The sequence below is a fragment of the Acipenser ruthenus genome, chromosome 35 (genome assembly GCF_902713425.1).
Source record: "Acipenser ruthenus chromosome 35, fAciRut3.2 maternal haplotype, whole genome shotgun sequence".
NCBI classification, from domain to species: domain Eukaryota; kingdom Metazoa; phylum Chordata; class Actinopteri; order Acipenseriformes; family Acipenseridae; genus Acipenser; species Acipenser ruthenus.
Window position 1 is genome coordinate 4,010,059 of NC_081223.1, and position 25,172 is coordinate 4,035,230.

General features: G+C 39.8%; 21 non-coding genes across 21 annotated transcripts; 7 read left to right on the top strand and 14 right to left on the bottom strand.

Moving 5' to 3' along the window:
• The first annotated feature begins 1,803 nt into the window (after positions 1 to 1,803).
• Positions 1,804 to 2,009, top strand: LOC131705523 (small nucleolar RNA U3). The gene has a single exon (XR_009310475.1). It is a non-coding gene; the product is annotated as a small nucleolar RNA U3 (small nucleolar RNA).
• Positions 2,010 to 2,725: 716 nt separating this feature from the next.
• Positions 2,726 to 2,836, bottom strand: trnal-caa (transfer RNA leucine (anticodon CAA)). Its single transcript has 2 exons — positions 2,799 to 2,836; positions 2,726 to 2,771 (listed from the first exon to the last, which is right to left on the bottom strand). It is a non-coding gene; the product is annotated as a tRNA-Leu (tRNA).
• A 347-nt stretch (positions 2,837 to 3,183) lies between these two features.
• On the bottom strand, positions 3,184 to 3,256 carry trnak-cuu (transfer RNA lysine (anticodon CUU)). Its single transcript has one exon. It is a non-coding gene; the product is annotated as a tRNA-Lys (tRNA).
• A 2,139-nt stretch (positions 3,257 to 5,395) lies between these two features.
• Positions 5,396 to 5,601, top strand: LOC131705563 (small nucleolar RNA U3). The gene has a single exon (XR_009310516.1). It is a non-coding gene; the product is annotated as a small nucleolar RNA U3 (small nucleolar RNA).
• A 716-nt stretch (positions 5,602 to 6,317) lies between these two features.
• Positions 6,318 to 6,428, bottom strand: trnal-caa (transfer RNA leucine (anticodon CAA)). Its single transcript has 2 exons — positions 6,391 to 6,428; positions 6,318 to 6,356 (listed from the first exon to the last, which is right to left on the bottom strand). It is a non-coding gene; the product is annotated as a tRNA-Leu (tRNA).
• A 347-nt stretch (positions 6,429 to 6,775) lies between these two features.
• On the bottom strand, positions 6,776 to 6,848 carry trnak-cuu (transfer RNA lysine (anticodon CUU)). Its single transcript has one exon. It is a non-coding gene; the product is annotated as a tRNA-Lys (tRNA).
• A 2,138-nt stretch (positions 6,849 to 8,986) lies between these two features.
• On the top strand, positions 8,987 to 9,192 carry LOC131705524 (small nucleolar RNA U3). Its single transcript, XR_009310476.1, has one exon. It is a non-coding gene; the product is annotated as a small nucleolar RNA U3 (small nucleolar RNA).
• Positions 9,193 to 9,908: 716 nt separating this feature from the next.
• Positions 9,909 to 10,019, bottom strand: trnal-caa (transfer RNA leucine (anticodon CAA)). Its single transcript has 2 exons — positions 9,982 to 10,019; positions 9,909 to 9,954 (listed from the first exon to the last, which is right to left on the bottom strand). It is a non-coding gene; the product is annotated as a tRNA-Leu (tRNA).
• A 347-nt stretch (positions 10,020 to 10,366) lies between these two features.
• trnak-cuu (transfer RNA lysine (anticodon CUU)) lies at positions 10,367 to 10,439 on the bottom strand. Its single transcript has one exon. It is a non-coding gene; the product is annotated as a tRNA-Lys (tRNA).
• Positions 10,440 to 12,578: 2,139 nt separating this feature from the next.
• On the top strand, positions 12,579 to 12,784 carry LOC131705564 (small nucleolar RNA U3). The gene has a single exon (XR_009310517.1). It is a non-coding gene; the product is annotated as a small nucleolar RNA U3 (small nucleolar RNA).
• Positions 12,785 to 13,500: 716 nt separating this feature from the next.
• Positions 13,501 to 13,611, bottom strand: trnal-caa (transfer RNA leucine (anticodon CAA)). The gene is made up of 2 exons: positions 13,574 to 13,611; positions 13,501 to 13,546 (listed from the first exon to the last, which is right to left on the bottom strand). It is a non-coding gene; the product is annotated as a tRNA-Leu (tRNA).
• A 347-nt stretch (positions 13,612 to 13,958) lies between these two features.
• On the bottom strand, positions 13,959 to 14,031 carry trnak-cuu (transfer RNA lysine (anticodon CUU)). The gene has a single exon. It is a non-coding gene; the product is annotated as a tRNA-Lys (tRNA).
• A 2,133-nt stretch (positions 14,032 to 16,164) lies between these two features.
• On the top strand, positions 16,165 to 16,370 carry LOC131705525 (small nucleolar RNA U3). Its single transcript, XR_009310478.1, has one exon. It is a non-coding gene; the product is annotated as a small nucleolar RNA U3 (small nucleolar RNA).
• A 716-nt stretch (positions 16,371 to 17,086) lies between these two features.
• Positions 17,087 to 17,197, bottom strand: trnal-caa (transfer RNA leucine (anticodon CAA)). Its single transcript has 2 exons — positions 17,160 to 17,197; positions 17,087 to 17,132 (listed from the first exon to the last, which is right to left on the bottom strand). It is a non-coding gene; the product is annotated as a tRNA-Leu (tRNA).
• Positions 17,198 to 17,544: 347 nt separating this feature from the next.
• trnak-cuu (transfer RNA lysine (anticodon CUU)) lies at positions 17,545 to 17,617 on the bottom strand. The gene has a single exon. It is a non-coding gene; the product is annotated as a tRNA-Lys (tRNA).
• A 2,140-nt stretch (positions 17,618 to 19,757) lies between these two features.
• Positions 19,758 to 19,963, top strand: LOC131705526 (small nucleolar RNA U3). Its single transcript, XR_009310479.1, has one exon. It is a non-coding gene; the product is annotated as a small nucleolar RNA U3 (small nucleolar RNA).
• Positions 19,964 to 20,679: 716 nt separating this feature from the next.
• Positions 20,680 to 20,790, bottom strand: trnal-caa (transfer RNA leucine (anticodon CAA)). Its single transcript has 2 exons — positions 20,753 to 20,790; positions 20,680 to 20,725 (listed from the first exon to the last, which is right to left on the bottom strand). It is a non-coding gene; the product is annotated as a tRNA-Leu (tRNA).
• Positions 20,791 to 21,137: 347 nt separating this feature from the next.
• trnak-cuu (transfer RNA lysine (anticodon CUU)) lies at positions 21,138 to 21,210 on the bottom strand. The gene has a single exon. It is a non-coding gene; the product is annotated as a tRNA-Lys (tRNA).
• A 2,144-nt stretch (positions 21,211 to 23,354) lies between these two features.
• Positions 23,355 to 23,560, top strand: LOC131705527 (small nucleolar RNA U3). Its single transcript, XR_009310480.1, has one exon. It is a non-coding gene; the product is annotated as a small nucleolar RNA U3 (small nucleolar RNA).
• Positions 23,561 to 24,276: 716 nt separating this feature from the next.
• Positions 24,277 to 24,387, bottom strand: trnal-caa (transfer RNA leucine (anticodon CAA)). The gene is made up of 2 exons: positions 24,350 to 24,387; positions 24,277 to 24,322 (listed from the first exon to the last, which is right to left on the bottom strand). It is a non-coding gene; the product is annotated as a tRNA-Leu (tRNA).
• A 347-nt stretch (positions 24,388 to 24,734) lies between these two features.
• Positions 24,735 to 24,807, bottom strand: trnak-cuu (transfer RNA lysine (anticodon CUU)). Its single transcript has one exon. It is a non-coding gene; the product is annotated as a tRNA-Lys (tRNA).
• Positions 24,808 to 25,172: the final 365 nt, after the last annotated feature.

A 25,172-nucleotide genomic window follows, 5' to 3' on the forward strand; every position in this document is an offset into this window, starting at 1 on the left:
GCTAATTATCTTAACTAAACTTGTATTGTTGTTGAATTGGTCTAATATAGTTAAACCTGTAATGTTGCAGCTAACGTTCCCTAATAATGTTAAAACTTGTGTGTATTAACAATCTGGCTTTTGTTGTTGTACCCTTGCTGCGAAGAGCTGTTTCCAATCACTTAGCACTCTTAAAAAGAAGTGTAATCGCTGCTATATGTTGGTCTAATACCCCATGCTTTTAAAATGTGGCTATTGGCTGGCTTTATTCAATTTCCCCTCCTTGTTTTTAGTACAACTTTAATACATTGTATTGTTAGTTATTTGAACTGATTTATGTGACTCATGGATCATTGTAATAAAGCTTTGTGAATTGTTATTCTGCCTTTGTCATTCTGTTGTCATTCCTATTCCAAACCTTTTAATTAATTTTTAGTAGTGTCGGTATTAGGACTCTCACTGGGTGTCACTGGGTGTGGCTGCTACAATCCCATATAGAATTCGACAAAACAGGTCGCCCTCCTTCATATAAACAGAAAAAGAATAAGTACACACACACACACGATTTGATTTACTGCAGCGTCAGACATCGGAGGTTCAGCAGTGTACTGCAATATTGTGAAAAGACGTGTCTAATTCAGGATGGTTGAGCGAGCTATGGCGCTGCGTTCAGATCACAGTTACCCTGGAAGCGTGGCTTCGAATTCCATTTCTGACAGCTCTGTTTGTTCATTAACCACTCAGCCACGGCTACATGATCTCACGGTTTTCCGTGAAAACAGCCGTATTATTGTCAAAAGAAGCAAACGACACCCGCAGTAATGCTGCAGATGGCAGTATAGGCTAAATAATGAACCCAAGTCAAATGCCTTTGTTGAAACTCTATCAGATTTGTACAAGTCAAGCACACGTGGGAAATAATAATACCATATCCTTTCTGCCAACGTTCATAATAATGAATACATCCTTATTTCAAAATACGTAGCTATTTAACTGATCTTTTCAAAACACCCATACACAAAAGCCTTATTTCTACTGAAAAACTAACTTGCTTCATGGCTGCTGCTACAGCACTCGGGCACGTTGTGCCTAGCGTTAGCGGACATAGGAGATAAGAAGACCTACAAAATATCACGCGCTGCAGTTTTTCAGTCCGGGGATTATTACAAATGAGCAGACTGTGCATTAAAATACACATGCATGGTGGGCCTCTCTGTTACAAAGAATTGTCACACTTTGTATTTATCTCCATAATGCGCCGGGACAAAATACGCAGATACTTTAAAATTATTTGGAGAATGCGGGCATCGATCCCGCTACTTCTCGCATGCTAAGAGAGCGCTCTACCATTTGAGCTAATTCCCCTTTAATGGTGCCAGGGATTCTCATAGGCTTCATCGCAGCTTGATACGAGCAAATCAGATTGTCAGTTGTTTTTTATTTTTATTTTGGCAATGTAGTCTGTGATTGCAAATTTAAAAAAATAATTTAATTAACTAAATAGCAAGTATTTCGACTAGAGGTATGTTTTCAATTTCTTTAAAAAGTAGTCTCAGCTCGTTTATTCAGTCGCTTAGAAATCCACAATCTGTGTCCCGATGCAGCAGCGCTGTGTGCTGTGGCTCGAGCTTGTTTGACGAGGCAGACGATGCAAAAATGCCAATACTTGCTTTTGTATCACACGACAAACTTAAGGTATGCTTTAACGGCCTGGCTGTCTCGGGTTAGTTTGTATTGTTAATGTAACACCTCGTTGTTGCCCAGTCATTGTTTCATATGAAGTAGAGCTTGCCAGTTGGGGGCGACGGTCTGCTAATAAAAGTTAAGACTATATTTGCAAGGATCATTTCTAGAATGAAACACGTTTTGAAGGGATTGGTCTCGGTATCCACCAGGAGGAGTGGCAGTGTTTTCTTCTGAGCACCGAGCTGACAATGAGTGTTGTTATCGGGAACCTACTCGCTGCAAGGAATGACCACTTCAATCTTCAGTCGGGGGTTGCTGAAGGAAGGGGACACATTTTGAGTGTGTATCTCATTCCGGTAGAAACGTAGAAAAAAGAAACCATCAAGCCCACAATTGTTCAGTTGTTTAAATCAATAACCACATTTAAATTGATCATTGCTAATGTCAAAACAATTTAAGAACACTTTAAATAGGGCTTGACTAATATAAAAATATAGCAATGTCTTTTGCACTACGCAGGACTAGATTGAGTTTAAAATAGACATTACATCTGAAAATAACTTGTGCTTACTCCCACTTACAAGGAAGCTGTCAACCTTTGTATTCGTCCTCATAACGTGTTAGAAAATGTAAACAGCAGTTGGAGAATACCGAAGTCGATCATCCTAGCATGTTAAACGAGGGCATTTCTCATGTAAGCTACTTCCACTAATAGATCGTTTATACTGTTCTCAATGGTCCGCATCCCAGCCTGAGACCACGATCCAGTGGCAGTCGGAGATGTTTTTCAAAGTAATATGTTATTTGAAATATTAAAACAATCTTTAGTTAAATAACACATGTTTCTACACAAAATATTTTTCAGTGACTTCGACAAGTAGCCAGTTTACAACAAAAATGCAATCTGTGTTAGGAACGCTATTTTAGTCCGATTTAAAATGGAAATGAAAATGGTATTGAGTGCTGACAAGAGTTTGGTATCAGCTGTTGATTTCCTTGAAACAATCTTTTTTAGTAAAATGAACAAATTGATTCATTTAAAAAATAAGTAAAAGTGAACTGTCAGAAGTGGGATTTGAACCCACGCCTCCATTCGGAGACCAGAACACACAATTCTTTGGAAAGACAGCGTCCTTGAGTCTGGCGCCTTAGACCACTCGGCCATTCTGACAAGCTGCGTATGCTTTAGTAGAAAACCGCATTATTTCATTTCAGCACAGTCTAGGGTTGTCTATTGTATCAAGGCCCGATTGGGTTTATTACGCACATACTAACTTGCTCCATGAATGATGTAATGACAAGTGTAAAAAAAGAAACAGATTGAAGCCAACCCACGAAAGTAAGATTCTTTATTTCAATATCGGTATAGCTTTAAAGGATGCACGCATTTTACAATAGCAATTGCTATATGACAATGACCAATAAGTAATTGTGTTGCAATACTTTATACAATGTGAACAGAATCAGACATTGCTCCGTTGCCTCGAAGAAACATCTACAATTTGTATTTAAAAAGGACGCCCAACGTGGGGCTCGAACCCACGACCCTGAGATTAAGAGTCTCATGCTCTACCGACTGAGCTAGCCGGGCTGTCGGGAGAAAGTTTCTTTCTTTGAGGCGGGGTGAGAGAGGAAGTACCGACAGGTGCGTGGGACCTGAGATTCGGTGTGCTGCTGCTGTAGATGAGTGTTCTGGAGACGCGCTGTGTCTGTCTCTGCGGTGTTACAGCCGTGTGAGTATATTCCAAAAGTAAAGTGTTGGATAATTCGAGAGCTAGTCTGTTGAATAAAGCTCTGAGACGTGTGGTTAAATCCCGGTCTCATCAATTTTGTTTTGTTAGATTAAAAGTGTTCCAGCAGCAGGTAAATGTCCCCACACCTTTTGGTTCTGTTTACTTATGCTACACCGCTGCTAAACCTGAACGTTGCTGCTAATTATCTTAACTAAACTTGTATTGTTGTTGAATTGGTCTAATATAGTTAAACCTGTAATGTTGCAGCTAACGTTCCCTAATACTGTTAAAACTTGTGTGTATTAACAATCTGGCTTTTGTTGTTGTACCCTTGCTGCGAAGAGCTGTTTCCAATCACCTAGCACTCTTAAAGAGAAGTGTAATCGCTGCTATATGTTGGTCTAATACCCCATGCTTTTAAAATGTGGCTATTGGCTGGCTTTATTCAATTTCCCCTCCTTGTTTTTAGTACAACTTTAATACATTGTATTTTTAGTTATTTGAACTGATTTATGTGACTCATGGATCATTGTAATAAAGCTTTGTGAATTGTTATTCTGCCTTTGTCATTCTGTTGTCATTCCTATTCCAAACCTTTTAATTAATTTTTAGTAGTGTCGGTATTAGGACTCTCACTGGGTGTCACTGGGTGTGGCTGCTACAATCCCATATAGAATGCGACAAAACAGGTCGCCCTCCTTCATATAAACAGAAAAAGAATAAGTACACACACACACGAGTTGATTTACTGCAGCGTCAGACATCGGAGGTTCAGCAGTGTACTGCAATGTTGTAAAAAGACGTGTCTAATTCAGGATGGTTGAGCTAGCTTTGGCGCTGCGTTCAGATCACAGTTACCCTGGAAGCGTGGGTTCGAATGCCATTTCTGACAGCTCTGTTTGTTCATTAACCACTCAGCCACGGCTACATGCTCTCACGGTTTTCCGTGAAAACAGCCGTATTATTGTCAAAAGAAGCAAACGACACCCGCAGTAATGCTGCAGATGGCAGTATAGGCTAAATAATGAACCCAAGTCAAATGCCTTTGTTGAAACTCTATCAGATTTGTACAAGTCAAGCACACGTGGGAAATAATAATACCATATCCTTTCTGCCAACGTTCATAATAATGAATACATCCTTATTTCAAAATACGTAGCTATTTAACTGATCTTTTCAAAACACCCATACACAAAAGCCTTATTTCTACTGAAAAACTAACTTGCTTCATGGCTGCTGCTACAGCACTCGGGCACGTTGTGCCTAGCGTTAGCGGACATAGGAGATAAGAAGACCTACAAAATATCACGCGCTGCAGTTTTTCAGTCCGGGGATTATTACAAATGAGCAGACTGTGCATTAAAATACACATGCATGGTGGGCCTCTCTGTTACAAAGAATTGTCACACTTTGTATTTATCTCCATAATGCGCCGGGACAAAATACGCAGATACTTTAAAATTATTTGGAGAATGCGGGCATCGATCCCGCTACTTCTCGCATGCTAAGCGAGCGCTCTACCATTTGAGCTAATTCCCCTTTAATGGTGCCAGGGATTCTCATAGGCTTCATCGCAGCTTGATACGAGCAAATCAGATTGTCAGTTGTTTTTTATTTTTATTTTGGCAATGTAGTCTGTGATTGCAAATTTAAAAAAATAATTTAATTAACTAAATAGCAAGTATTTCGACTAGAGGTATGTTTTCAATTTCTTTAAAAAGTAGTCTCAGCTCGTTTATTCAGTCGCTTAGAAATCCACAATCTGTGTCCCGATGCAGCAGCGCTGTGTTCTGTGGCTCGAGCTTGTTTGACGAGGCAGACGATGCAAAAATGCCAATACTTGCTTTTGTATCACACGACAAACTTAAGGTATGCTTTAACGGCCTGGCTGTCTCGGGTTAGTTTGTATTGTTAATGTAACACCTCGTGTTGCCCAGTCATTGTTTCATATGAAGTAGAGCTTGCCAGTTGGGGGCGACGGTCTGCTAATAAAAGTTAAGACTATATTTGCAAGGATCATTTCTAGAATGAAACACGTTTTGAAGGGATTGGTCTCGGTATCTACCAGGAGGAGTGGCAGTGTTTTCTTCTGAGCACCGAGCTGACAATGAGTGTTGTTATCGGGAACCTACTCGCTGCAAGGAATGACCACTTCAATCTTCAGTCGGGGGTTGCTGAAGGAAGGGGACACATTTTGAGTGTGTATCTCATTCCGGTAGAAACGTAGAAAAAAGAAACCATCAAGCCCACAATTGTTCAGTTGTTTAAATCAATAACCACATTTAAATTGATCATTGCTAATGTCAAAACAATTTAAGAACACTTTTAATAGGGCTTGACTAATATAAAAATATAGCAATGTCTTTTGCACTACGCAGGACTAGATTGAGTTTAAAATAGACATTACATCTGAAAATAACTTGTGCTTACCCCCACTTACAAGGAAGCTGTCAACCTTTGTATTCGTCCTCATAACGTGTTAGAAAATGTAAACAGCAGTTGGAGAATACCGAGGTCGATCATCCTAGCATGTTAAACGAGGGCATTTCTCATGTAAGCTACTTCCACTAATAGATCGTTTATACTGTTCTCAATGGTCCGCATCCCAGCCTGAGACCACGATCCAGTGGCAGTCGGAGATGTTTTTCAAAGTAATATGTTATTTGAAATATTAAAACAATCTTTAGTTAAATAACACATGTTTCTACACAAAATATTTTTCAGTGACTTCGACAAGTAGCCAGTTTACAACAAAAATGCAATCTGTGTTAGGAACGCTATTTTAGTCCGATTTAAAATGGAAATGAAAATGGTATTGAGTGCTGACAAGAGTTTGGTATCAGCTGATGATTTCCTTGAAACAATCTTTTTTAGTAAAATGAACAAATTGATTCATTTAAAAAATAAGTAAAAGTGAACTGTCAGAAGTGGGATTTGAACCCACGCCTCCATTCGGAGACTGGAACACACAATTCTTTGGAAAGACAGCGTCCTTGAGTCTGGCGCCTTAGACCACTCAGCCATTCTGACAAGCTGCGTTTGCTTTAGTAGAAAACCGCATTATTTCATTTCAGCACAGACTAGGGTTGTCTATTGTATCAAGGCCCGATTGGGTTTATTACGCACATACTAACTTGCTCCATGAATGATGTAATGACAAGTGTAAAAAAAGAAACAGATTGAAGCCAACCCACGAAAGTAAGATTCTTTATTTCAATATCGGTATAGCTTTAAAGGATGCACGCATTTTACAATAGCAATTGCTATATGACAATGACCAATAAGTAATTGTGTTGCAATACTTTATACAATGTGAACAGAATCAGACATTGCTCCGTTGCCTCGAAGAAACATCTACAATTTGTATTTAAAAAGGACGCCCAACGTGGGGCTCGAACCCACGACCCTGAGATTAAGAGTCTCATGCTCTACCGACTGAGCTAGCCGGGCTGTCGGGAGAAAGTTTATTTCTTTGAGGCGGGTGAGAGAGGAAGTACCGACAGGTGGTTGGACCTGAGATTCGGTGTGCTGCTGCTGTAGACGAGTGTTCTGGAGACGCGCTGTGTCTGTGTCTGCGGTGTTACAGCCGTGTGAGTATATTCCAAAAGTAAAGTGTTGGATAATTCTAGAGCTAGTCTGTTGAATAAAGCTCTGAGACGTGTGGTTAAATCCAGGTCTCATCAATTTTGTTTTGTTAGATTAAAAGTGTTCCAGCAGCAGGTAAATGTCCCCACACCTTTTGGTTCTGTTTACTTATGCTACACCGCTGCTAAACCTGAACGTTGCTGCTAATTATCTTAACTAAACTTGTATTGTTGTTGAATTGCTCTAATATAGTTAAACCTGTAATGTTGCAGCTAACGTTCCCTAATACTGTTAAAACTTGTGTGTATTAACAATCTGGCTTTTGTTGTTGTACCCTTGCTGCGAAGAGCTGTTTCCAATCACCTAGCACTCTTAAAGAGAAGTGTAATCGCTGCTATATGTTGGTCTAATACCCCATGCTTTTAAAATGTGGCTATTGACTGGCTTTATTCAATTTCCCCTCCTTGTTTTTAGTACAACTTTAATACATTGTATTGTTAGTTATTTGAACTGATTTATGTGACTCATGGATCATTGTAATAAAGCTTTGTGAATTGTTATTCTGCCTTTGTCATTCTGTTGTCATTCCTATTCCAAACCTTTTAATTAATTTTTAGTAGTGTCGGTATTAGGACTCTCACTGGGTGTCACTGGGTGTGGCTGCTACAATCCCATATAGAATGCGACAAAACAGGTCGCCCTCCTTCATATAAACAGAAAAAGAATAAGTACACACACACACGAGTTGATTTACTGCAGCGTCAGACATCGGAGGTTCAGCAGTGTACTGCAATGTTGTGAAAAGACGTGTCTAATTCAGGATGGTTGAGCGAGCTATGGCGCTGCGTTCAGATCACAGTTACCCTGGAAGCGTGGGTTCGAATTCCATTTCTGACAGCTCTGTTTGTTCATTAACCACTCAGCCACGGCTACATGATCTCACGGTTTTCCGTGAAAACAGCCGTATTATTGTCAAAAGAAGCAAACGACACCCGCAGTAATGCTGCAGATGGCAGTATAGGCTAAATAATGAACCCAAGTCAAATGCCTTTGTTGAAACTCTATCAGATTTGTACAAGTCAAGCACACGTGGGAAATAATAATACCATATCCTTTCTGCCAACGTTCATAATAATGAATACATCCTTATTTCAAAATACATAGCTATTTAACTGATCTTTTCAAAACACCCATACACAAAAGCCTTATTTCTACTGAAAAACTAACTTGCTTCATGGCTGATGCTACAGCACTCGGGCACGTTGTGCCTAGCGTTAGCGGACATAGGAGATAAGAAGACCTACAAAATATCACGCGCTGCAGTTTTTCAGTCCGGGGATTATTACAAATTAGCAGACTGTGCATTAAAATACACATGCATGGCGGGCGTCTCTGTTACAAAGAATTGTCACACTTTGTATTTATCTCCATAATGCGCCGGGACAAAATACGCAGATACTTTAAAATTATTTGGAGAATGCGGGCATCGATCCCGCTACTTCTCGCATGCTAAGCGAGCGCTCTACCATTTGAGCTAATTCCCCTTTAATGGTGCCAGGGATTCTCATAGGCTTCATCGCAGCTTGATACGAGCAAATCAGATTGTCAGTTGTTTTTTATTTTTATTTTGGCAATGTAGTCTGTGATTGCAAATTTAAAAAAATAATTTAATTAACTAAATAGCAAGTATTTCGACTAGAGGTATGTTTTCAATTTCTTTAAAAAGTAGTCTCAGCTCGTTTATTCAGTCGCTTAGAAATCCACAATCTGTGTCCCGATGCAGCAGCGCTGTGTGCTGTGGCTCGAGCTTGTTTGACGAGGCAGACGATGCAAAAATGCCAATACTTGCTTTTGTATCACACGACAAACTTAAGGTATGCTTTAACGGCCTGGCTGTCTCGGGTTAGTTTGTATTGTTAATGTAACACCTCGTTGTTGCTCAGTCATTGTTTCATATGAAGTAGAGCTTGCCAGTTGGGGGCGACGGTCTGCTAATAAAAGTTAAGACTATATTTGCAAGGATCATTTCTAGAATGAAACACGTTTTGAAGGGATTGGTCTCGGTATCCACCAGGAGGAGTGGCAGTGTTTTCTTCTGAGCACCGAGCTGACAATGAGTGTTGTTATCGGGAACCTACTCGCTGCAAGGAATGACCACTTCAATCTTCAGTCGGGGGTTGCTGAAGGAAGGGGACACATTTTGAGTGTGTATCTCATTCCGGTAGAAACGTAGAAAAAAGAAACCATCAAGCCCACAATTGTTCAGTTGTTTAAATCAATAACCACATTTAAATTGATCATTGCTAATGTCAAAACAATTTAAGAACACTTTAAATAGGGCTTGACTAATATAAAAATATAGCAATGTCTTTTGCACTACGCAGGACTAGATTGAGTTTAAAATAGACATTACATCTGAAAATAACTTGTGCTTACCCCCACTTACAAGGAAGCTGTCAACCTTTGTATTCGTCCTCATAACGTGTTAGAAAATGTAAACAGCAGTTGGAGAATACCGAGGTCGATCATCCTAGCATGTTAAACGAGGGCATTTCTCATGTAAGCTACTTCCACTAATAGATCGTTTATACTGTTCTCAATGGTCCGCATCCCAGCCTGAGACCACGATCCAGTGGCAGTCGGAGATGTTTTTCAAAGTAATATGTTATTTGAAATATTAAAACAATCTTTAGTTAAATAACACATGTTTCTACACAAAATATTTTTCAGTGACTTCGACAAGTAGCCAGTTTACAACAAAAATGCAATCTGTGTTAGGAACGCTATTTTAGTCCGATTTAAAATGGAAATGAAAATGGTATTGAGTGCTGACAAGAGTTTGGTATCAGCTGTTGATTTCCTTGAAACAATCTTTTTTAGTAAAATGAACAAATTGATTCATTTAAAAAATAAGTAAAAGAGAACTGTCAGAAGTGGGATTTGAACCCACGCCTCCATTCGGAGACCAGAACACACAATTCTTTGGAAAGACAGCGTCCTTGAGTCTGGCGCCTTAGACCACTCGGCCATTCTGACAAGCTGCGTATGCTTTAGTAGAAAACCGCATTATTTCATTTCAGCACAGTCTAGGGTTGTCTATTGTATCAAGGCCCGATTGGGTTTATTACGCACATACTAACTTGCTCCATGAATGATGTAATGACAAGTGTAAAAAAAGAAACAGATTGAAGCCAACCCACGAAAGTAAGATTCTTTATTTCAATATCGGTATAGCTTTAAAGGATGCACGCATTTTACAATAGCAATTGCTATATGACAATGACCAATAAGTAATTGTGTTGCAATACTTTATACAATGTGAACAGAATCAGACATTGCTCCGTTGCCTCGAAGAAACATCTACAATTTGTATTTAAAAAGGACGCCCAACGTGGGGCTCGAACCCACGACCCTGAGATTAAGAGTCTCATGCTCTACCGACTGAGCTAGCCGGGCTGTCGGGAGAAAGTTTCTTTCTTTGAGGCGGGGTGAGAGAGGAAGTACCGACAGGTGCGTGGGACCTGAGATTCGGTGTGCTGCTGCTGTAGATGAGTGTTCTGGAGACGCGCTGTGTCTGTCTCTGCGGTGTTACAGCCGTGTGAGTATATTCCAAAAGTAAAGTGTTGGATAATTCGAGAGCTAGTCTGTTGAATAAAGCTCTGAGACGTGTGGTTAAATCCCGGTCTCATCAATTTTGTTTTGTTAGATTAAAAGTGTTCCAGCAGCAGGTAAATGTCCCCACACCTTTTGGTTCTGTTTACTTATGCTACAGCGCTGCTAAACCTGAACGTTGCTGCTAATTATCTTAACTAAACTTGTATTGTTGTTGAATTGGTCTAATATAGTTAAACCTGTAATGTTGCAGCTAACGTTCCCTAATACTGTTAAAACTTGTGTGTATTAACAATCTGGCTTTTGTTGTTGTACCCTTGCTGCGAAGAGCTGTTTCCAATCACCTAGCACTCTTAAAGAGAAGTGTAATCGCTGCTATATGTTGGTCTAATACCCCATGCTTTTAAAATGTGGCTATTGGCTGGCTTTATTCAATTTCCCCTCCTTGTTTTTAGTACAACTTTAATACATTGTATTTTTAGTTATTTGAACTGATTTATGTGACTCATGGATCATTGTAATAAAGCTTTGTGAATTGTTATTCTGCCTTTGTCATTCTGTTGTCATTCCTATTCCAAACCTTTTAATTAATTTTTAGTAGTGTCGGTATTAGGACTCTCACTGGGTGTCACTGGGTGTGGCTGCTACAATCCCATATAGAATGCGACAAAACAGGTCGCCCTCCTTCATATAAACAGAAAAAGAATAAGTACACACACACACGAGTTGATTTACTGCAGCGTCAGACATCGGAGGTTCAGCAGTGTACTGCAATGTTGTAAAAAGACGTGTCTAATTCAGGATGGTTGAGCTAGCTTTGGCGCTGCGTTCAGATCACAGTTACCCTGGAAGCGTGGGTTCGAATGCCATTTCTGACAGCTCTGTTTGTTCATTAACCACTCAGCCACGGCTACATGCTCTCACGGTTTTCCGTGAAAACAGCCGTATTATTGTCAAAAGAAGCAAACGACACCCGCAGTAATGCTGCAGATGGCAGTATAGGCTAAATAATGAACCCAAGTCAAATGCCTTTGTTGAAACTCTATCAGATTTGTACAAGTCAAGCACACGTGGGAAATAATAATACCATATCCTTTCTGCCAACGTTCATAATAATGAATACATCCTTATTTCAAAATACGTAGCTATTTAACTGATCTTTTCAAAACACCCATACACAAAAGCCTTATTTCTACTGAAAAACTAACTTGCTTCATGGCTGCTGCTACAGCACTCGGGCACGTTGTGCCTAGCGTTAGCGGACATAGGAGATAAGAAGACCTACAAAATATCACGCGCTGCAGTTTTTCAGTCCGGGGATTATTACAAATGAGCAGACTGTGCATTAAAATACACATGCATGGTGGGCCTCTCTGTTACAAAGAATTGTCACACTTTGTATTTATCTCCATAATGCGCCGGGACAAAATACGCAGATACTTTAAAATTATTTGGAGAATGCGGGCATCGATCCCGCTACTTCTCGCATGCTAAGCGAGCGCTCTACCATTTGAGCTAATTCCCCTTTAATGGTGCCAGGGATTCTCATAGGCTTCATCGCAGCTTGATACGAGCAAATCAGATTGTCAGTTGTTTTTTATTTTTATTTTGGCAATGTAGTCTGTGATTGCAAATTTAAAAAAATAATTTAATTAACTAAATAGCAAGTATTTCGACTAGAGGTATGTTTTCAATTTCTTTAAAAAGTAGTCTCAGCTCGTTTATTCAGTCGCTTAGAAATCCACAATCTGTGTCCCGATGCAGCAGCGCTGTGTTCTGTGGCTCGAGCTTGTTTGACGAGGCAGACGATGCAAAAATGCCAATACTTGCTTTTGTATCACACGACAAACTTAAGGTATGCTTTAACGGCCTGGCTGTCTCGGGTTAGTTTGTATTGTTAATGTAACACCTCGTGTTGCCCACTCATTGTTTCATATGAAGTAGAGCTTGCCAGTTGGGGGCGACGGTCTGCTAATAAAAGTTAAGACTATATTTGCAAGGATCATTTCTAGAATGAAACACGTTTTGAAGGGATTGGTCTCGGTATCTACCAGGAGGAGTGGCAGTGTTTTCTTCTGAGCACCGAGCTGACAATGAGTGTTGTTATCGGGAACCTACTCGCTGCAAGGAATGACCACTTCAATCTTCAGTCGGGGGTTGCTGAAGGAAGGGGACACATTTTGAGTGTGTATCTCATTCCGGTAGAAACGTAGAAAAAAGAAACCATCAAGCCCACAATTGTTCAGTTGTTTAAATCAATAACCACATTTAAATTGATCATTGCTAATGTCAAAACAATTTAAGAACACTTTTAATAGGGCTTGACTAATATAAAAATATAGCAATGTCTTTTGCACTACGCAGGACTAGATTGAGTTTAAAATAGACATTACATCTGAAAATAACTTGTGCTTACCCCCACTTACAAGGAAGCTGTCAACCTTTGTATTCGTCCTCATAACGTGTTAGAAAATGTAAACAGCAGTTGGAGAATACCGAGGTCGATCATCCTAGCATGTTAAACGAGGGCATTTCTCATGTAAGCTACTTCCACTAATAGATCGTTTATACTGTTCTCAATGGTCCGCATCCCAGCCTGAGACCACGATCCAGTGGCAGTCGGAGATGTTTTTCAAAGTAATATGTTATTTGAAATATTAAAACAATCTTTAGTTAAATAACACATGTTTCTACACAAAATATTTTTCAGTGACTTCGACAAGTAGCCAGTTTACAACAAAAATGCAATCTGTGTTAGGAACGCTATTTTAGTCCGATTTAAAATGGAAATGAAAATGGTATTGAGTGCTGACAAGAGTTTGGTATCAGCTGATGATTTCCTTGAAACAATCTTTTTTAGTAAAATGAACAAATTGATTCATTTAAAAAATAAGTAAAAGTGAACTGTCAGAAGTGGGATTTAAACCCACGCCTCCATTCGGAGACCAGAACACACAATTCTTTGGAAAGACAGTGTCCTTGAGTCTGGCGCCTTAGACCACTCAGCCATTCTGACAAGCTGCGTTTGCTTTAGTAGAAAACCGCATTATTTCATTTCAGCACAGACTAGGGTTGTCTATTGTATCAAGGCCCGATTGGGTTTATTACGCACATACTAACTTGCTCCATGAATGATGTAATGACAAGTGTAAAAAAAGAAACAGATTGAAGCCAACCCACGAAAGTAAGATTCTTTATTTCAATATCGGTATAGCTTTAAAGGATGCACGCATTTTACAATAGCAATTGCTATATGACAATGACCAATAAGTAATTGTGTTGCAATACTTTATACAATGTGAACAGAATCAGACATTGCTCCGTTGCCTCGAAGAAACATCTACAATTTGTATTTAAAAAGGACGCCCAACGTGGGGCTCGAACCCACGACCCTGAGATTAAGAGTCTCATGCTCTACCGACTGAGCTAGCCGGGCTGTCGGGAGAAAGTTTATTTCTTTGAGGCGGGGTGAGAGAGGAAGTACCGACAGGTGGTTGGACCTGAGATTCGGGGTGTGGCTGCTGTAGACGAGTGTTCTGGAGACGCGCTGTGTCTGTGTCTGCGGTGTTACAGCCGTGTGAGTATATTCCAAAAGTAAAGTGTTGGATAATTCTAGAGCTAGTCTGTTGAATAAAGCTCTGAGACGTGTGGTTAAATCCAGGTCTCATCAATTTTGTTTTGTTAGATTAAAAGTGTTCCAGCAGCAGGTAAATGTCCCCACACCTTTTGGTTCTGTTTACTTATGCTACACCGCTGCTAAACCTGAACGTTGCTGCTAATTATCTTAACTAAACTTGTATTGTTGTTGAATTGCTCTAATATAGTTAAACCTGTAATGTTGCAGCTAACGTTCCCTAATACTGTTAAAACTTGTGTGTATTAACAATCTGGCTTTTGTTGTTGTACCCTTGCTGCGAAGAGCTGTTTCCAATCACCTAGCACTCTTAAAGAGAAGTGTAATCGCTGCTATATGTTGGTCTAATACCCCATGCTTTTAAAATGTGGCTATTGGCTGGCTTTATTCAATTTCTCCTCCTTGTTTTTAGTACAACTTTAATACATTGTATTGTTAGTTATTTGAACTGATTTATGTGACTCATGGATCATTGTAATAAAGCTTTGTGAATTGTTATTCTGCCTTTGTCATTCTGTTGTCATTCCTATTCCAAACCTTTTAATTAATTTTTAGTAGTGTCGGTATTAGGACTCTCACTGGGTGTCACTGGGTGTGGCTGCTACAATCCCATATAGAATGCGACAAAACAGGTCGCCCTCCTTCATATAAACAGAAAAAGAATAAGTACACACGATTTGATTTACTGCAGCGTCAGACATCGGAGGTTCAGCAGTGTACTGCAATATTGTGAAAAGACGTGTCTAATTCAGGATGGTTGAGCGAGCTATGGCGCTGTGTTCAGATCACAGTTACCCTGGAAGCGTGGCTTCGAATTCCATTTCTGACAGCTCTGTTTGTTCATTAACCACTCAGCCACGGCTACATGATCTCACGGTTTTCCGTGAAAACAGCCGTATTATTGTCAAAAGAAGCAAACGACACCCGCAGTAATGCTGCAGATGGCAGTATAGGCTAAATAATGAACCCAAGTCAAATGCCTTTGTTGAAACTCTATCAGATTTGTACAAGTCAAGCACACGTGGGAAATAATAATACCATATCCTTTCTGCCAACGTTCATAATAATGAATACATCCTTATTTCAAAATACGTAGCTATTTAACTGATCTTTTCAAAACACCCATACACAAAAGCCTTATTTCTACTGAAAAACTAACTTGCTTCATGGCTGCTGCTACAGCACTCGGGCACGTTGTGCCTAGCGTTAGCGGACATAGGAGATAAGAAGACCTACAAAATATCACGCGCTGCAGTTTTTCAGTCCGGGGATTATTACAAATGAGCAGACTGTGCATTAAAATACACATGCATGGTGGGCCTCTCTGTTACAAAGAATTGTCACACTTTGTATTTATCTCCATAATGCGCCGGGACAAAATACGCAGATACTTTAAAATTATTTGGAGAATGCGGGCATCGATCCCGCTACTTCTCGCATGCTAAGCGAGCGCTCTACCATTTGAGCTAATTCCCCTTTAATAGTGCCAGGGATTCTCATAGGCTTCATCGCAGCTTGATACGAGCAAATCAGATTGTCAGTTGTTTTTTATTTTTATTTTGGCAATGTAGTCTGTGATTGCAAATTTAAAAAAATAATTTAATTAACTAAATAGCAAGTATTTCGACTAGAGGTATGTTTTCAATTTCTTTAAAAAGTAGTCTCAGCTCGTTTATTCAGTCGCTTAGAAATCCACAATCTGTGTCCCGATGCAGCAGCGCTGTGTGCTGTGGCTCGAGCTTGTTTGACGAGGCAGACGATGCAAAAATGCCAATACTTGCTTTTGTATCACACGACAAACTTAAGGTATGCTTTAACGGCCTGGCTGTCTCGGGTTAGATTGTATTGTTAATGTAACACCTCGTTGTTGCCCAGTCATTGTTTCATATGAAGTAGAGCTTGCCAGTTGGGGGCGACGGTCTGCTAATAAAAGTTAAGACTATATTTGCAAGGATCATTTCTAGAATGAAACACGTTTTGAAGGGATTGGTCTCGGTATCCACCAGGAGGAGTGGCAGTGTTTTCTTCTGAGCACCGAGCTGACAATGAGTGTTGTTATCGGGAACCTACTCGCTGCAAGGAATGACCACTTCAATCTTCAGTCGGGGGTTGCTGAAGGAAGGGGACACATTTTGAGTGTGTATCTCATTCCGGTAGAAACGTAGAAAAAAGAAACCATCAAGCCCACAATTGTTCAGTTGTTTAAATCAATAACCACATTTAAATTGATCATTGCTAATGTCAAAACAATTTAAGAACACTTTAAATAGGGCTTGACTAATATAAAAATATAGCAATGTCTTTTGCACTACGCAGGACTAGATTGAGTTTAAAATAGACATTACATCTGAAAATAACTTGTGCTTACCCCCACTTACAAGGAAGCTGTCAACCTTTGTATTCGTCCTCATAACGTGTTAGAAAATGTAAACAGCAGTTGGAGAATACCGAGGTCGATCATCCTAGCATGTTAAACGAGGGCATTTCTCATGTAAGCTACTTCCACTAATAGATCGTTTATACTGTTCTCAATGGTCCGCATCCCAGCCTGAGACCACGATCCAGTGGCAGTCGGAGATGTTTTTCAAAGTAATATGTTATTTGAAATATTAAAACAATCTTTAGTTAAATAACACATGTTTCTACACAAAATATTTTTCAGTGACTTCGACAAGTAGCCAGTTTACAACAAAAATGCAATCTGTGTTAGGAACGCTATTTTAGTCTGATTTAAAATGGAAATGAAAATGGTATTGAGAGCTGACAAGAGTTTGGTATCAGCTGTCGATTTCCTTGAAATAATCTTTTATAGTAAAATGAACAAATTGATTCATTTAAAAAATAAGTAAAAGTGAACTGTCAGAAGTGGGATTTGAACCCACGCCTCCATTCGGAGACCAGAACACACAATTCTTTGGAAAGACAGCGTCTTTGAGTCTGGCGCCTTAGACCACTCGGCCATTCTGACAAGCTGCGTTTGCTTTAGTAGAAAACTGCATTATTTCATTTCAACAGAGACTAGGGTTGTCTATTGTATCAAGGCCCGATTGGGTTTATTACGCACATACTAACTTGCTCCATGAATGATGTAATGACAAGTGTAAAAAAAGAATCAGATTGAAGCCAACCCACGAAAGTAAGATTCTTTATTTCAATATCGGTATAGCTTTAAAGGATGCACGCATTTTACAATAGCAATTGCTATATGACAATGACCAATAAGTAATTGTGTTGCAATACTTTATACAATGTGAACAGAATCAGACATTGCTCCGTTGCCTCGAAGAAACATCTACAATTTGTATTTAAAAAGGACGCCCAACGTGGGGCTCGAACCCACGACCCTGAGATTAAGAGTCTCATGCTCTACCGACTGAGCTAGCCGGGCTGTCGGGAGAAAGTTTCTTTCTTTGAGGCGGGGTGAGAGAGGAAGTACCGACAGGTGCGTGGGACCTGAGATTCGGTGTGCTGCTGCTGTAGATGAGTGTTCTGGAGACGCGCTGTGTCTGTGTCTGCGGTGTTACAGCCGTGTGAGTATATTCCAAAAGTAAAGTGTTGGATAATTCGAGAGCTAGTCTGTTGAATAAAGCTCTGAGACGTGTGGTTAAATCCCGGTCTCATCAATTTTGTTTTGTTAGATTAAAAGTGTTCCAGCAGCAGGTAAATGTCCCCACACCTTTTGGTTCTGTTTACTTATGCTACAGCGCTGCTAAACCTGAACGTTGCTGCTAATTATCTTAACTAAACTTGTATTGTTGTTGAATTGCTCTAATATAGTTAAACCTGTAATGTTGCAGCTAACGTTCCCTAATACTGTTAAAACTTGTGTGTATTAACAATCTGGCTTTTGTTGTTGTACCCTTGCTGCGAAGAGCTGTTTCCAATCACCTAGCACTCTTAAAGAGAAGTGTAATCGCTGCTATATGTTGGTCTAATACCCCATGCTTTTAAAATGTGGCTATTGGCTGGCTTTATTCAATTTCCCCTCCTTGTTTTTAGTACAACTTTAATACATTGTATTGTTAGTTATTTGAACTGATTTATGTGACTCATGGATCATTGTAATAAAGCTTTGTGAATTGTTATTCTGCCTTTGTCATTCTGTTGTCATTCCTATTCCAAACCTTTTAATTAATTTTTAGTAGTGTCGGTATTAGGACTCTCACTGGGTGTCACTGGGTGTGGCTGCTACAATCCCATATAGAATGCGACAAAACAGGTCGCCCTCCTTCATATAAACAGAAAAAGAATAAGTACACACACACACGAGTTGATTTACTGCAGCGTCAGACATCGGAGGTTCAGCAGTGTACTGCAATGTTGTGAAAAGACGTGTCTAATTCAGGATGGTTGAGCGAGCTATGGCGCTGCGTTCAGATCACAGTTACCCTGGAAGCGTGGGTTCGAATTCCATTTCTGACAGCTCTGTTTGTTCATTAACCACTCAGCCACGGCTACATGCTCTCACGGTTTTCCGTGAAAACAGCCGTATTATTGTCAAAAGAAGCAAACGACACCCGCAGTAATGCTGCAGGTGGCAGTATAGGCTAAATAATGAACCCAAGTCAAATGCCTTTGTTGAAACTCTATCAGATTTGTACAAGTCAAACACACGTGGGAAATAATAATACCATATCCTTTCTGCCAACGTTCATAATAATGAATACATCCTTATTTCAAAATACGTAGCTATTTAACTGATCTTTTCAAAACACCCATACACAAAAGCCTTATTTCTACTGAAAAACTAACTTGCTTCATGGCTGCTGCTACAGCACTCGGGCACGTTGTGCCTAGCGTTAGCGGACATAGGAGATAAGAAGACCTACAAAATATCACGCGCTGCAGTTTTTCAGTCCGGGGATTATTACAAATTAGCAGACTGTGCATTAAAATACACATGCATGGTGGGCGTCTCTGTTACAAAGAATTGTCACACTTTGTATTTATCTCCATAATGCGCCGGGACAAAATACGCAGATACTTTAAAATTATTTGGAGAATGCGGGCATCGATCCCGCTACTTCTCGCATGCTAAGCGAGCGCTCTACCATTTGAGCTAATTCCCCTTTAATGGTGCCAGGGATTCTCATAGGCTTCATCGCAGCTTGATACGAGCAAATCAGATTGTCAGTTGTTTTTTATTTTTATTTTGGCAATGTAGTCTGTGATTGCAAATTTAAAAAAATAATTTAATTAACTAAATAGCAAGTACTTCGACTAGAGGTATGTTTTCAATTTCTTTAAAAAGTAGTCTCAGCTCGTTTATTCAGTCGCTTAGAAATCCACAATCTGTGTCCCGATGCAGCAGCGCTGTGTGCTGTGGCTCGAGCTTGTTTGACGAGGCAGGCGATGCAAAAATGCCAATACTTGCTTTTGTATCACACGACAAACTTAAGGTATGCTTTAACGGCCTGGCTGTCTCGGATTAGTTTGTATTGTTAATGTAACACCTCGTTGTTGCCCAGTCATTGTTTCATATGAAGTAGAGCTTGCCAGTTGGGGGCGACGGTCTGCTAATAAAAGTTAAGACTATATTTGCAAGGATCATTTCTAGAATGAAACACGTTTTGAAGGGATTGGTCTCGGTATCCACCAGGAGGAGTGGCAGTGTTTTCTTCTGAGCACCGAGCTGACAATGAGTGTTGTTATCGGGAACCTACTCGCTGCAAGGAATGACCACTTCAATCTTCAGTCGGGGGTTGCTGAAGGAAGGGGACACATTTTGAGTGTGTATCTCATTCCGGTAGAAACGTAGAAAAAAGAAACCATCAAGCCCACAATTGTTCAGTTGTTTAAATCAATAACCACATTTAAATTGATCATTGCTAATGTCAAAACAATTTAAGAACACTTTAAATAGGGCTTGACTAATATAAAAATATAGCAATGTCTTTTGCACTACGCAGGACTAGATTGAGTTTAAAATAGACATTACATCTGAAAATAACTTGTGCTTACCCCCACTTACAAGGAAGCTGTCAACCTTTGTATTCGTCCTCATAACGTGTTAGAAAATGTAAACAGCAGTTGGAGAATACCGAAGTCGATCATCCTAGCATGTTAAACGAGGGCATTTCTCATGTAAGCTACTTCCACTAATAGATCGTTTATACTGTTCTCAATGGTCCGCATCCCAGCCTGAGACCATGATCCAGTGGCAGTCGGAGATGTTTTTCAAAGTAATATGTTATTTGAAATATTAAAACAATCTTTAGTTAAATAACACATGTTTCTACACAAAATATTTTTCAGTGACTTCGACAAGTAGCCAGTTTACAACAAAAATGCAATCTGTGTTAGGAACGCTATTTTAGTCCGATTTAAAATGGAAATGAAAATGGTATTGAGTGCTGACAAGAGTTTGGTATCAGCTGTTGATTTCCTTGAAACAATCTTTTATAGTAAAATGAACAAATTGATTCATTTAAAAAATAAGTAAAAGTGAACTGTCAGAAGTGGGATTTGAACCCACGCCTCCATTCGGAGACCAGAACACACAATTCTTTGGAAAGACAGCGTCCTTGAGTCTGGCGCCTTAGACCACTCGGCCATTCTGACAAGCTGCCTTTGCTTTAGTAGAAAACTGCATTATTTCATTTCAGCACAGACTAGGGTTGTCTATTGTATCAAGGCCCGATTGGGTTTATTACGCACATACTAACTTGCTCCATGAATGATGTAATGACAAGTGTAAAAAAAGAATCAGATTGAAGCCAACCCACGAAAGTAAGATTCTTTATTTCAATATCGGTATAGCTTTAAAGGATGCACGCATTTTACAATAGCAATTGCTATATGACAATGACCAATAAGTAATTGTGTTGCAATACTTTATACAATGTGAACAGAATCAGACATTGCTCCGTTGCCTCGAAGAAACATCTACAATTTGTATTTAAAAAGGACGCCCAACGTGGGGCTCGAACCCACGACCCTGAGATTAAGAGTCTCATGCTCTACCGACTGAGCTAGCCGGGCTGTCGGGAGAAAGTTTCTTTCTTTGAGGCGGGGTGAGAGAGGAAGTACCGACAGGTGCGTGGGACCTGAGATTCGGTGTGCTGCTGCTGTAGATGAGTGTTCTGCAGACGCGCTGTGTCTGTGTCTGCGGTGTTACAGCCGTGTGAGTATATTCCAAAAGTAAAGTGTTGGATAATTCGAGAGCTAGTCTGTTGAATAAAGCTCCGATACGTGTGGTTAAATCCCGGTCTCATCAATTTTGTTTTGTTAGATTAAAAGTGTTCCAGCAGCAGGTAAATGTCCCCACACCTTTTGGTTCTGTTTACTTATGCTACACCGCTGCTAAACCTAAACGTTGCTGCTAATTATCTTAACTAAACTTGTATTGTTGTTGAATTGGTCTAATATAGTTAAACCTGTAATGTTGCAGCTAACGTTCCCTAATACTGTTAAAACTTGTGTGTATTAACAATCTGGCTTTTGTTGTTGTACCCTTGCTGCGAAGAGCTGTTTCCAATCACCTAGCACTCTTAAAAAGAAGTGTAATCGCTGCTATATGTTGGTCTAATACCCCATGCTTTTAAAATGTGGCTATTGGCTGGCTTTATTCAATTTCCCCTCCTTGTTTTTAGTACAACTTTAATACATTGTATTGTTAGTTATTTGAACTGATTTATGTGACTCATGGATCATTGTAATAAAGCTTTGTGAATTGTTATTCTGCCTTTGTCATTCTGTTGTCATTCCTATTCCAAACCTTTTAATTAATTTTTAGTAGTGTCGGTATTAGGACTCTCACTGGGTGTCACTGGGTGTGGCTGCTACAATCCCATATAGAATGCGACAAAACAGGTCGCCCTCCTTCATATAAACAGAAAAAGAATAAGTACACACACACACACACGAGTTGATTTACTGCAGCGTCAGACATCGGAGGTTCAGCAGTGTACTGCAATGTTGTGAAAAGACGTGTCTAATTCAGGATGGTTGAGCGAGCTATGGCGCTGCGTTCAGATCACAGTTACCCTGGAAGCGTGGGTTCGAATTCCATTTCTGACAGCTCTGTTTGTTCATTAACCACTCAGCCACGGCTACATGCTCTCACGGTTTTCCGTGAAAACAGCCGTATTATTGTCAAAAGAAGCAAACGACACCCGCAGTAATGCTGCAGGTGGCAGTATAGGCTAAATAATGAACCCAAGTCAAATGCCTTTGTTGAAACTCTATCAGATTTGTACAAGTCAAGCACACGTGGGAAATAATAATACCATATCCTTTCTGCCAACGTTCATAATAATGAATACATCCTTATTTCAAAATACGTAGCTATTTAACTGATCTTTTCAAAACACCCATACACAAAAGCCTTATTTCTACTGAAAAACTAACTTGCTTCATGGCTGCTGCTACAGCACTCGGGCACGTTGTGCCTAGCGTTAGCGGACATAGGAGATAAGAAGACCTACAAAATATCACGCGCTGCAGTTTTTCAGTCCGGGGATTATTACAAATGAGCAGACTGTGCATTAAAATACACATGCATGGTGGGCCTCTCTGTTACAAAGAATTGTCACACTTTGTATTTATCTCCATAATGCGCCGGGACAAAATACGCAGATACTTTAAAATTATTTGGAGAATGCGGGCATCGATCCCGCTACTTCTCGCATGCTAAGCGAGCGCTCTACCATTTGAGCTAATTCCCCTTTAATGGTGCCAGGGATTCTCATAGGCTTCATCGCAGCTTGATACGAGCAAATCAGATTGTCAGTTGTTTTTTATTTTTATTTTGGCAATGTAGTCTGTGATTGCAAATTTAAAAAAATAATTTAATTAACTAAATAGCAAGTATTTCGACTAGAGGTATGTTTTCAATTTCTTTAAAAAGTAGTCTCAGCTCGTTTATTCAGTCGCTTAGAAATCCACAATCTGTGTCCCGATGCAGCAGCGCTGTGTGCTGTGGCTCGAGCTTGTTTGACGAGGCAGACGATGCAAAAATGCCAATACTTGCTTTTGTATCACACGACAAACTTAAGGTATGCTTTAACGGCCTGGCTGTCTCGGATTAGTTTGTATTGTTAATGTAACACCTCGTTGTTGCCCAGTCATTGTTTCATATGAAGTAGAGCTTGCCAGTTGGGGGCGACGGTCTGCTAATAAAAGTTAAGACTATATTTGCAAGGATCATTTCTAGAATGAAACACGTTTTGAAGGGATTGGTCTCGGTATCCACCAGGAGGAGTGGCAGTGTTTTCTTCTGAGCACCGAGCTGACAATGAGTGTTGTTATCGGGAACCTACTCGCTGCAAGGAATGACCACTTCAATCTTCAGTCGGGGGTTGCTGAAGGAAGGGGACACATTTTGAGTGTGTATCTCATTCCGGTAGAAACGTAGAAAAAAGAAACCATCAAGCCCACAATTGTTCAGTTGTTTAAATCAATAACCACATTTAAATTGATCATTGCTAATGTCAAAACAATTTAAGAACACTTTAAATAGGGCTTGACTAATATAAAAATATAGCAATGTCTTTTGCACTACGCAGGACTAGATTGAGTTTAAAATAGACATTACATCTGAAAATAACTTGTGCTTACCCCCACTTACAAGGAAGCTGTCAACCTTTGTATTCGTCCTCATAACGTGTTAGAAAATGTAAACAGCAGTTGGAGAATACCAAAGTCGATCATCCTAGCATGTTAAACGAGGGCATTTCTCATGTAAGCTACTTCCACTAATAGATCGTTTATACTGTTCTCAATGGTCCGCATCCCAGCCTGAGACCACGATCCAGTGGCAGTCGGAGATGTTTTTCAAAGTAATATGTTATTTGAAATATTAAAACAATCTTTAGTTAAATAACACATGTTTCTACACAAAATATTTTTCAGTGACTTCGACAAGTAGCCAGTTTACAACAAAAATGCAATCTGTGTTAGGAACGCTATTTTAGTCCGATTTAAAATGGAAATGAAAATGGTATTGAGTGCTGACAAGAGTTTGGTATCAGCTGTTGATTTCCTTGAAACAATCTTTTTTAGTAAAATGAACAAATTGATTCATTTAAAAAATAAGTAAAAGTGAACTGTCAGAAGTGGGATTTGAACCCACGCCTCCATTCGGAGACCAGAACACACAATTCTTTGGAAAGACAGCGTTCTTGAGTCTGGCGCCTTAGACCACTCGGCCATTCTGACAAGCTGCGTTTGCTTTAGTAGAAAACTGCATTATTTCATTTCAACACAGACTAGGGTTGTCTATTGTATCAAGGCCCGATTGGGTTTATTACGCACATACTAACTTGCTCCATGAATGATGTAATGACAAGTGTAAAAAAAGAATCAGATTGAAGCCAACCCACGAAAGTAAGATTCTTTATTTCAATATCGGTATAGCTTTAAAGGATGCACGCATTTTACAATAGCAATTGCTATATGACAATGACCAATAAGTAATTGTGTTGCAATACTTTATACAATGTGAACAGAATCAGACATTGCTCCGTTGCCTCGAAGAAACATCTACAATTTGTATTTAAAAAGGACGCCCAACGTGGGGCTCGAACCCACGACCCTGAGATTAAGAGTTTCATGCTCTACCGACTGAGCTAGCCGGGCTGTCGGGAGAAAGTTTCTTTCTTTGAGGCGGGGTGAGAGAGGAAGTACCGACAGGTGCGTGGGACCTGAGATTCGGTGTGCTGCTGCTGTAGATGAGTGTTCTGGAGACGCGCTGTGTCTGTGTCTGCGGTGTTACAGCCGTGTGAGTATATTCCAAAAGTAAAGTGTTGGATAATTCGAGAGCTAGTCTGTTGAATAAAGCTCTGAGACGTGTGGTTAAATCCCGGTCTCATCAATTTTGTTTTGTTAGATTAAAAGTGTTCCAGCAGCAGGTAAATGTCCCCACACCTTTTGGTTCTGTTTACTTATGCTACAGCGCTGCTAAACCTGAACGTTGCTGCTAATTATCTTAACTAAACTTGTAT